Source organism: Periplaneta americana, chromosome 10, assembly GCF_040183065.1.
Source record: "Periplaneta americana isolate PAMFEO1 chromosome 10, P.americana_PAMFEO1_priV1, whole genome shotgun sequence".
NCBI classification, from domain to species: Eukaryota; Metazoa; Arthropoda; class Insecta; order Blattodea; family Blattidae; genus Periplaneta; species Periplaneta americana.
This window is the reverse complement of record NC_091126.1, coordinates 168,524,470-168,536,629: the sequence shown is the minus strand read 5'-3', so window position 1 is coordinate 168,536,629 and position 12,160 is coordinate 168,524,470. Positions and strand designations below refer to the sequence as shown.

At 35.5% G+C, this 12,160-nt stretch overlaps 1 protein-coding gene across 1 annotated transcript in view; it reads left to right on the top strand.

Moving 5' to 3' along the window:
* The window catches only part of LOC138707765 (cytosolic carboxypeptidase 6), a 1,502,040-nt gene that overhangs the window by 769,765 nt on the left and 720,115 nt on the right, over positions 1-12,160 (top strand). The window lies entirely within an intron of this gene.

Sequence of the window (12,160 nt, the reverse complement as noted above, 5' to 3'; positions counted from 1 at the left end):
TTTTATAATAGACTTAAAAATTGCCTTTTTGAAATATCAACTCCATATTGAAGTAGATTATTTCCTTGTATGTAAATAAAAATCACTCTACAGTCCACTTTCAACATACTTTGAAAAATAAGTCATTTCTTTTTCCTTATAGGTTTGTGTTAATGGAATACAGTATATTCTTTCCTTTCATAAAGCCATGTAATTTTACTTGAGCGCATGGAACACGAGAGAGTCTTCTATTGTAGACACTGTCTTCTTTCTTCGTCTGTAGCAACATTGTTTCTTATCATTTGTGGTAGAATACCACGCAGACTCTCTTGCTCACTTTTGTGGGTAGTGATCTTTGGAAAAGAAAAGAAATAACGGTCTCTCTAGTAAAGTTTCAAGAACCATTTCTTTAGATGATACGAAACGCGAGCCTTAATCTCCCTTGAATAAAAAACGGCACGGTTCAAAGTAATAATGGAACACGGCCCTATCAGTATTGGACGAGTCAAGCGTTACATTATTGCACGTGTGTTATTGTATTATTTATCATAATGTGTGATGCGATCAAGTTTTCACAACTCTGGCTAAAAAAGGAAGACAAACTTCAAGAAGAGAAAAAGAAAGTAGGAACTAACCTTAAGAAAAAAGAAAGCTTGTTGAAAATTAGATGCAGGTTGAGGTGGGAAGAAAAGGAGAGGGTTATGTTGCCACGCCTTCCCCTTTTATGGTCGCCAAGGGGCATTCAGAAGCCCCGCCTCTCGTTCCCCTGCAGCAGGGAATGGGTACGAAGCGGGGTGATGCGAAAGGGAGAGCTGGCAGCATCTTCCTGGTCCCTGATCTACAGCTCGAACGTGGAGCTAGCTACGGGGTACAGCACAACCACGCCATCAGAAAGTGGGACTCCGCAATCTACAGCACAACCACGCTAACGGAACTAGCATCACACGGAAAAACACTCTAAGAGGACGTGGCTTTCTGCACTCTGCAGTACAATCACATCAACAATAGTTCTTGCAGTTTTATTATTATTATTATTATTATTATTATTATGAAGTAATTTAAATATTTATTCTATGATAAATATAATAAGATGAAAGAGTAATGGGACGGAGAAAAATTCTCTCCGGCGCCGGGATTTGAACCCGGGTTTTCAGCTCTACGTGCTGATGATTTATCCACTAAGCCATACCGGATACCACCCCGGCGTCGGACAGAATCGTCTCAGATTAAGCTCCAACTCTTGGGTTCTCTCTAGTGGCCGCCCTCTGCACTACGTCATAGATGTCTATGCCCGTAGGACCGAAATCCACGCATGTGCTGAGGTGCACTCGTTATGAGTGACTAGTTGGCCGGGATCCGACGGGATAAGGGCCGTCTTAAATCACGAAGTGATTTACGCATATCATACATATTATTTTAATGTACCGAAGTACATATGATATTTCCATGCAGATATTCTGCGTCATCATACGATAAAAGAGTAATGGAACGGAGAAAAATTCTCTCCGGCGCCGGGATTTGAACCCTGGTTTTCGGCTCTACGTGCTGATGCTTTATCCACTAAGCCACACTGGATACCACCCCGGCGTCGGACAGAATCGTCTCAGATTAAGCTCCAACTCTTGGGTTCCCTCTAGTGGCCGCCCTCTGCACTACGTCATAGATGTCTATGACCGTAGGACCGAAATCCACACATGTGCTGAGGTGCACTCGTTATGAGTGACTAGTTGGCCGGGATCCGACGGAATAAGCGCCGTCTTAAATCTCTTTCATCGTATGATGACGCAGAATATCTGCATGGAAATATCATATGTACTTCGATACATTAAAATAATACTGTATAAATAAATGTAATAAGGTTTTGAGATTTGGTACTTGGAAAGTTACAAGTCTATATAGAAGAGGAGGGGTAACATTAGTAGCAAAAGAACTAGCTAGATATATAGACTTTGTGGGAGTACAGGCGGTTAGGTTAGATGGGAACGGCATGACACAAATAGGAGATTATTTGTTGTATTATTGGGAAGGAAACGATAATCACCAATTAGGAACAGGATTCTTTATTCATAAACAAATAAAATTAGGAGTAAAAAAGGTCGAATTTATCAGTGATAGGTTATCGTATTTAGTACTTAAGGGTAGATAGTGCGATATCGTAGTTATAAATGCTCATGCCCCTACAGAAGAGAAAGACGACCATATAAAGAAAATATGATTAAGTCTCGTGAGGAGAATATTGTACGAAATGGAAATATAAAAATTGGAAATTTATCTTTTGAAGAGGGGGAGAAGTTCAAATAGCTTGGAGCAACAGTAACAAATATAAATGATACTCGGGAGGAAATTAAACACAGAATAAATATGGGAAATGCCTGTTATTATTCGGTTGAGAAGGTTTTATCATCCAGTCTGCTGTCAAAAAATGTGAAAGTTAGAATTTATAAAACAGTTATATTACCGGTCCTTCTTTATGGTTGTGAAACTTGGACTCTCACTTTGAGAGAGGAACATAGGTTAAGGGTCTTTGAGAATAAGTTTCTTAGGAAAATATTTGGGGCTAAGAGGGATGAAGTTACAGGAGAATGGAGAAAGTTACAGAACACAGAACTGCACGCATTGTATTCTTCACTGACATAATTACGAACATTAAATCCAGACGTTTGAGATGGGCAGGGCATGTAGCACGTATGGGCTAATCCGGAAGTGCATATAGAGTGTTACTTGTGAGGCCGGAGGGAAAAAGGACCTTTAGGGAGGCCGAGACGTAAATGGGAAGATAATATTAAAATGGATTTGAGGGAGGTGGGATATGATGATAGAGAATGGATTAATCTTGCTCAGGATAGGGACCAATGGCGGGCTTATGTGAGGGCGGCAATGACCCTCCGGGTTCCTTAAAAGCCAGTAAGTAAGTAAGTAAGTAAGTAAGTAAGTAAATATGTTAGTATAATAAATATAACCATTAAATACAGCTGTTAGAAGTATCTCAATGTCTAACGATTTTATATATCACAGAATAAATATTTAAATTAGATTATTATTATTATTATTATTATTATTATTATTATTACTATTATTACCAATTCTTACCTATGCTTATTATTGTCTCACTAACATTATTTATCTAACTTTCATTATGTACTTTTACTTTCATTGTTCACCTTCATGTTGTTTTAGGATCTAAATATTAATGTAATAACTACTGTAAGTCTATTGTAGTCAATCAGAATTAAAGTTTGGCTGGGCGGAAGAGAAGGCCTACTGGTCTTAGCTCTGCCAGATTAAATAAATAAATTATTAGTTATTATGAAATTATTATATAAACATATATCTTGATTACACAACTTTTAACACTGTACCACTTCGGAATATGTATGATAAGACTTTGTGTTAAATTCTAACGTACCTTGTTTACATGTTTCGAACTTTTATGGGTCATCCTCAGAACTGGTCGTTGGCGCCAAGAGCAACAACGACCAGTTCTGAGGATGACCCATAAAAGTTCGAAACATGTAAACAAGATACGTTAGAATTTAACACTAGAAAGTCTTATCATATATATTCCGAATATTATATACAAAGCTTTGATTATTTTAATAAACCCTGAATCCTACAAATATGGTACGTATGCTTATTAAGAGTATATAGATTTGCATCTCTACCACGGTAAGAGAATGTGATACTTATAATTACACAGGTAATTCGAATAGACAAATAATATAGGAAGACCTTCAATTCAATGTATAATTTTATAAGCGAATGCTGTAGCCAATAGTGGCATGAATTGAAACTAAATCTCATAGTGCCAAGCCCGATCGGTATTGCAGGTAACTAAGTATGTATATATGTATGCAAATGTTATGTCTTATTTAACGACGCTCGCAACTGCAGAGGTTATATCAGCGTCGCCGGATGTACCGGAATTTTGTCCCGCAGGAGTTCTTTTATATGCCAGTAAATCTACTGACATGAGCCTGTCACATTTAAGCACACTTAAATGCCATCGACCTGGCCCGGGATCGAACCACAGTCTAGTATATACAGTCGCGAAGCTCAATACTTAGTAAATATGCAAACATTAGATAGTTTCTTACCACTAGGATCGCTAATATCGCAATGCAAAATAGTACCGTCACAGTCTATTGTTTATAGCACCCTCAAAACTCATGCTTCGTGACTGTATATAGTAGACTGTGATCGAACCTGCAACCTTGGGCATAGAAGGCCAGCGCTCTACCAACTTGCCAACCAGGTCGACGTATGTATGTATGTATGTATGTATGTATGTATGTATGTATGTATGTATGTATGTATGTATGTATATGTATTTATTAGTACTACAAGGTATAGAGTATACACCCGGTGGCAGTGATATATAATATACAATAATAACATAATAATTCTATTAATAAAATTTACAATAATTATAGCAATAAAAGATAAACGTAAATTTAATTCTAACTATAATTAAATAGATGGAATAAATCTAGGACTACAAATAAAAACTATGGTATAATAACGCCTACAATAAGCAAAAGTAATCCTAACTTATAAGTACTTCTATTAAACCCAACTATTACCAACTTATGTAATTACATATCCCCGTAATTAATTACATATCAACTTAATTACATTTCATCTTAATTATTTACATACAAACTTAATTAATAACATGAAAACTTAGATAATTACACTGCACCTACAATTATATTTTCAGTCTAATCTTCTCATCCTTTCTTTAAATGTATTGATTTTGAGAGGACCATCCTTAAAGATTGCCCCAGGTAAGCTGTTCCAGTCTGATATTGTGCCGTTAGCAAAGGAAAATTTTGCCACGTCCATTCTTTGTTTTCTGCATTTAATTTTCCTAATATGGTCAGCCCTTCCTAAGTATGATGGTGTTGCTAATCTAGCATTGATGTCGGTCCATGCTTTGTGTCCCATTTGTGCCTTTAACAATGCGGTCAGTCTGATTTCTCGTCGCCTTGATTTGAAAAATTCCCACCCTAAGTCTTTTATTATCTCTTCACCATGTCCCTTTGCCATTTTGACATATTTTGCAGCGCTGCATTGGACCTTTTCTATCGATTCGATTTGGCTTTGTCTGTACGGATCCCAACCTACTGCTCCATATTCCATAATTGAATCGCCCCATGCAGAAAGGGCTTCAGTCCATTAGACCTGGTTTTGAGAAAACTAAGGAACACAGTGTGTACTTTGTATTCCTTTCTGCATAGAACTCTGAGCCTGACGCTTCAGTTTCTGTCTTTCCAAGCATTGGACTGAATACCTTTCTGCACAGGCTGATGGAACCATCCATAAAGATATGATTTCCATCGATATCTCGTTTTTTCAAAATTTGTGACTGAAGCCCTTTCTGCATGGAGCGATTCAATTGGGCGAACAAGGGTTTTGTACGCTAATTCTTTTGACCTTCGGTTCGATTTCTTAAGAATACGCATAGAGAAATGTAATGCTTTCCAGGCTTTCCTTGTGGTATTAGCACAGTCTACTATATACAGTCACGAAGCTTGAGTTTTGAGGGTGCTAGAAACAATAGACTGTGACGGTACTATTTTGCATTGCCTGTAATGAGGCGATATTAGCGATCCTAGTGGTCAGCAACTATCTAATGTTTGCATATTTACTACGTATTGAGCTTCGCGACTGTATATACTAGACTGTGGTATTAGTAACTTGTTCCTCCCGACTCAGGTTTTTACTTAAATATATACCTAGGTATTTACAAGTGTTCAATTTGGCACGGCTGTACCATTCAGTTGATATTCGAGACAAAATTCTTTAGGCATATGCATCTTACAGAAGGATATTGACTTGCTTTTACTGACATTGATATTCATTTTATTTTCTGTCGTCCAGATTTCAATAACGTTAAGATCATTATGTAAGACGACGATATCGGATTCCTCACTAATTTGTCTATATATATTATACATTCGTCCGCAAATAACCTTACCAGAGAAGTAGTATTTCTGTTTATATCGTTCATATATATAAGAAACAAAAGAGGTGCAAGAATCGCCCCTTGAGGAACACAACCGCCCCCTGAGGAACGTAAATAACAGAACAGAACATAACAAGACCATAACAAAAATATTATTAGTACTATTATTCTTTATATTACATCCCATTTGAACGCGTAATTATTTATCAGTTTAAATGCAGTATTTAACCACAGTATGCATACCGCATATTATGGTCTTTGGTTTAAGGCAGGCATGTCAATTGATGCCCACAGGAGCAAGCGCGCGCTTTAGAGCCCAGGAGAGCCTGAGCGTTTTACAGCGGAAAGGAAAGAGACAGACGAAAGAGGTGGTATATGCCGCTTGGTCGAGCTATATTCAGGAATGGCCAGCACTGATTCAATAGATAAAGGGGAGAGAACTTATTAAAATTGTGTCCATGTTAATTTTTAGATTTGCCTGAGAAGTATAAGTGCATTATAAGAATGTAAGTTTTAATTTTAATGCTCATTTTTCACAAGTTTGATTTTTTTATTCAAAAGATATATTTTCTCAACTTTTCGTATAGAAAAGTGAAATTTTCAGGTATAGGCCTATTTATTTTGTAGCCTTACAGAATGTTTTCGTAAATCTAATATACCGTATATACAGACGTGGACAAATTATTAGACTAAAACATTTTCTTGGAAACATAATATAATTCGTCATATCAACTATCAGTATAATTCACAGAGTCTCTATTGTTGTAAATATGATTGTTTACATCTTCTAGTATATTTTTCCAATGGTTAAGTATATTTTTTTACTGGGTATGTTGGTACTACTGGCGTTTTAATTATGTATTGCAGAAGATATTCTCCCATGGCCTGCAAGAAGCCCGGACATAAACGAAATTGAAAATCTGTGATCTATACTGAAGAAGAAAGTGAACAAAAAGAGGCTTACAACAAAACATGGACTCATTTAAGCACCGTCTGATATCTGGCTAAATGATGCTGATACTCAAAGAAAGTGTCAAACTTTGGTTTCCGGCATCCCTGAAAAATCAACGTGTTAATAAAGAATAAGGGACTGTTCACAAAATATTAATAACTACAAGACTAAATTTTCTGTTCATCATTTCAGCACAAAATTCATTTTTGTTCATTATTTCTGCCGACAAATACAGCTTTGTTGCACATATAATTAATTTAGTCTAATAATTTGTTCACCTCTGTACGTATTACAGAAGACAGTGTATTGAAAATTTTTGAAAATATTCGCATGGAAATTGTTTGTAAGGAAATGAATTAACAAAGCAACTATTGTTACAACATAAACAAAAGATACGTGCCCATGTGTTGTAAAAATGTCAGCTCTATAGCTTCAGCAGATTTCGAGAAAATAATTTAATATTATGATGATAGGAAGTTGCTAACAAATATCACCTTAAAAGCATAATGCGATAAGAGTTTTGTTATGTAATATTAGTTACACTTAAAAGAGATACAGTACCTAGGTAAATTTGCTTTGTACTGTAATAATGTTTTGATTAGTTTATTAATTTATAAGGCTAAAGATACCATCAATATAAATTCCAACTTATCATGTCATACTCAATCTTTTTCTTTGGAATATCACTTTCTTTATGAATGATGTGTTTCATCCACTTAATACAGTATAACATTACACTACTATGGAATTTAAGTGAATATTCCTTCTTTACTCTCTATTATGTTATTAAGATTTAAAATACAAGAGCAATATTAAGAAATCAGTGTTAGTACTTTTGTTTTACAGACAATATAGATAATATTAAACAGAAAAAAGTAATATAAAAATAACGACATAAAATTTCACGTTCCGTTTGAAGTTTGTGCACCGCTGTTTTCTTAATCCAACAGGTTGCTTATTCATATACACAACCCTTCCTCTTTCCATACTTAGCGCTTGCTGCTTCGCACGACGTCAAGGTCAGAAAAATGCGCTTGCTTTGATATCACTGGTTTAAGGGATAACCAGACGATAGAAGTGCTCTTAAACATGCGTCAGTTAGGTGTAAATGATTGTGGGGAAACTGCGTCAAGTTCATCTTGTAATCGGTACCCTATGCAGTCAAGTATTTCCCTTTTTCAAAAAGGATATAGCTATATCTCGTATCTCTGTACCTTTGTCTCTAAGAATAAATTGTTCGCACATTTTCACCACCTTAAAAATTGTTTGTGAAAATGGAACGTTTATCCCAGGTTAATGCAACGAAATTTCCTAATGCAAGATTTTACAGAATTATCGTAAATAAATTATCTTTGTTTTAAATTATGGCTTATCGGATTTCCATCATATTACACAATGTTACACAATGAACCTCGCACACAGCAACAGAAGTGTCAAACTAACACCACACTCAGCAACTCAACAGCGAAATATTTATCAGATAAACTTACGCCATACTGACCACATGTTCATAAAATTCTATTAAATGTTTAATTATATAAAACTCACAAAAGCAACGAAGAAATGATATAACAATCCAATGTCTGAAATCAGATGTGGAGTTATGCGTTACGTACTACAGTGTAACTATGACGTGTTCTAATCCGGCTTCATACAAGAAAGGGAGAGAGACACACAGAAATTTAGTTTATAATATTGAAAACGAGGTATTGTACCTCGAACTCAAATACAAAAGAACAATTTTCATGACTGTTTCACTTACACTCACGTATCCCGCAGTAATGACTATATTATTATTTAATACATGGGAATATAATATTTAGCCCCAGGCTGAAGGTGTTAAGTTACCCAGAAGAATACGCTATGTGACGTGTTTCATCACTGCGTCCTTAAACGTATAAGTATTCACTAGTCCCGAAAAATTTTAAACTTTGCTCTCAGCGAAAATATGATTCGATTCTGTGACTTAAATCCCTCAGAACGCACTCATCAATATGTTGCGAAATTGTTAGACTTGTTCATTTCGTCAAAACATGTTTACAATATGCAAGAACTACACACCATACAGATCTAAGAGTATCTTTAATGTATTGCTATTCCGTATTCCTTAAGTTGGAACTATTATTTAATTCCGAAATGTAGTAAGTAGTACATATACGGTCTTACTAATAACAACTCTATATACAGACGTTTAACTGTCTTATACTTATACAATGAGTAGCTCGTTTTTAAGTCGTGTGTAAATTCCTTACTAATAAGCACTACATACGTCGTGTATAACAGTATAACTGTTACACAGCTACGTCATAGTTTCGTCATTACTTCATTACGAAAGGTAATAGAATATCTGAGGTTCTCTATTGCATCCGGTAGAGCGCTCTAGTGTGCCGTGTTAAGTATCGACAGTACAACTGGCTCTGATCGATTACCACACTATATTTTGGTCAAAGGGTACAGCTACAGCAATATTATTCTAATTATTCTGTGCTCTTTGGTTTGTTCTTCTGTGGTTACAAGGCAACCATCATCATGAAATGACAGTCGATACGAACAGCTGTTAGAGGAGCGGCCATTTTTTCTCTACATACAACGCTTAAACAAGGGTTTCGTGTATATAACTACAGCAAAGGAATTCCCATTGTATAGTTACAGACTGTTCATACATCCATTGCTTATGCATGGTTTATTAGTAACTTTTCTGTCTCAACTTTGCATAAGCCTCGTATAAAAACTATACATGGTTTATTAGTAAGACCTTTATAGAAAAGCAAGAACGATTAAAATGAGAAAGCTACACTAACAAAATAGATTCCTTGACATAGCCCTGTCATCTAGGTTCATGGAAATAGTGATTAAGGGAAGAAAATTCAATTAATGTACCATAATTTATTGTAACGGAAACATTTCTTTGACAAGCTTATTGTATCCAAATCCTAATACATATTTGTAAAGTTCTGTAGTATCGCATTTCATAGAAATAGGACTACAGTGAAATACACAGAATAAAACATAACATGACAAGATTTTCTTGGTATCGAAATCTCCGAGTACGGAATCAATTAGTAGTATGAAATGCCTAAAATATTGTATATTATAACGAGGTAAGGTTGAAATTCCTGGAAGTACTTATTACGAACAATCTTTTGTTCGCGTCTTATGTTCTTGACAATGGAACAGTAAGTAGTTCGAAATTTTGCAGATACCGAATTTCATAAAATAAGACTGAAAAATTTTAATGCACCAAGAAATGGTAATCTGGCATGTACTGTGGTAAAGGTGTCTCCCTGAAACGTCATTAAGGTGTAAAAAAATAGGGGTACTGGAATTATAGTTCCAATATTTCATTACCTTTTCATGGTCTTGGTACTAAAATGAAGTGTTGTGTTCTGCACCACGTCCAGATTTCTGCCACAAATCCCTGAAAATGAAAAAATTAAAGAGTTAGGAATATTGCAATATTTATTTAATTTAAAATAACAATTGAAACACTTTAAAGCTACGCAAAATGAAACAGTGACGTAATTCTAATAACAATGAACATGCGCTGTTTGAAATATTCTGTTCCATAAAATATAGGTTCTATTGAAATATGAGGCGTTCAGAGCAGAAGTGGTGTAAGTCAAGAATAGGTAATGAGGGTTAAAGTGAACATTCTGTAAAATACAGCGCAAAGTAGCAATTAATATTCAATTTATTTAAACTATTAGTAGTCAGTGGATAGCAAGGACATATTAATTGCTACTTTGCGCTGTATTTTACAGAATTCTTGCTTTAAACCTCATTACCCAATTTTGACTTACACCACTTTTGCTCTGAACGGCTCATATGTTAAATCTACGTACCACAAAATGGTAAGGTCTATCTATATCTAAATCCCTGAACACTGAACCGTTAAGTAGTTCAAAACGTTCGATAGAGTGAATTTCATAGACACACAAATTAAGTATGTTAAAACTACGTATCACGAAACAGTGACATAATTCTAGCACAGTCTAGTATATACAGTCGCGAAGCTTAATACGTAGTAAATATGCAAACATTAGATAGTTGCTCACCACTAGGATCGCTAATATCGCCTCATTATAGGCAATGCAAAATAGTACCGTCACAGTCTATTGTTTCTAGCACCCTCAAAACTCAAGCTTCGTGACTGTATATAGTAGACTGTGATTCTAGCATCTAACTCTCTGAATAAGGAACCGTTCAATTGTTCGAAACTTTGGAAATAATAGATTTCATAAGGAAAATAGTAAGGATGAAACACCTAGTTACGCATCACGAAATAGTGACGTCTTCCTAGTATCTAAATCCCTAAACATGAAACCCTTAAATAGTTCAAAACATATGAAATATTGGATTCAATAAAGAAAAACAAATAAAACAAGTTAAAGCTAGGCCTATGTATTACGAAACTGTGGTGTCGTACTGGTATCTCTGAATATATAGTTAGAAACTTTTGGAAATATTGGATTCCATAAAAGAAAATACAGGGACATCATATTATTTTTACTAACATTTCTAATATTTAACTGGCTATACCTTTGGATGAACGATTAAGAACCGGAAACACCGTTTGCTACCCTCTTCTACGACTGGAATTCGATGATACTGGCGTAATATACAAACAAATCACTTTACTAGATATAGGAGGGAAGAAAATTAGTTCATCCATTTACGTAAACTAGGACTCCACATCTGTGGAGTAACGGTTAGCGCTTCTGACCGCGAAACCAGGTGGCCCGGGTTCCATTCCCGGTCGGGGCAAGTTACCTGGTTGAGGTTTTTCCGGGGTTTTCCCTCAACCCAGTACGAGCAAATGCTGGGTAACTTTAGGTGCTGGACCCCGGACTCATTTCACCGGAATTATCATCTTCATCTCATTCAGACGCTAAAAACCTAAGATGTTGATAAAGCGTCGTAAAATAACCTACTAAAATAAATAAAAAAAAAGTAAACTAGGAAATATCGCGATTTTCAGTTTGATCATTTTCATTAGGTTTTTGTTTAATCGAAATACAGTACAGAATTAACAATGAGTGTTTTTACTCACAAACTGAGCTGTCCATGCGGACGTATTCATAATACAGTTCATATTATACTGTCTACAGCACATTAGCGTACACTATAGAGAATGAAGTTAAATTGAAAAATAATCATAATGTGGATATTTAAACACATTTTTGGAAATGGTGGCCGTTCGTTTCGATACAGGCTTCAGTTCTAATGTGCATATTATCGCATTATAGACTATTGTCCGTAATTAC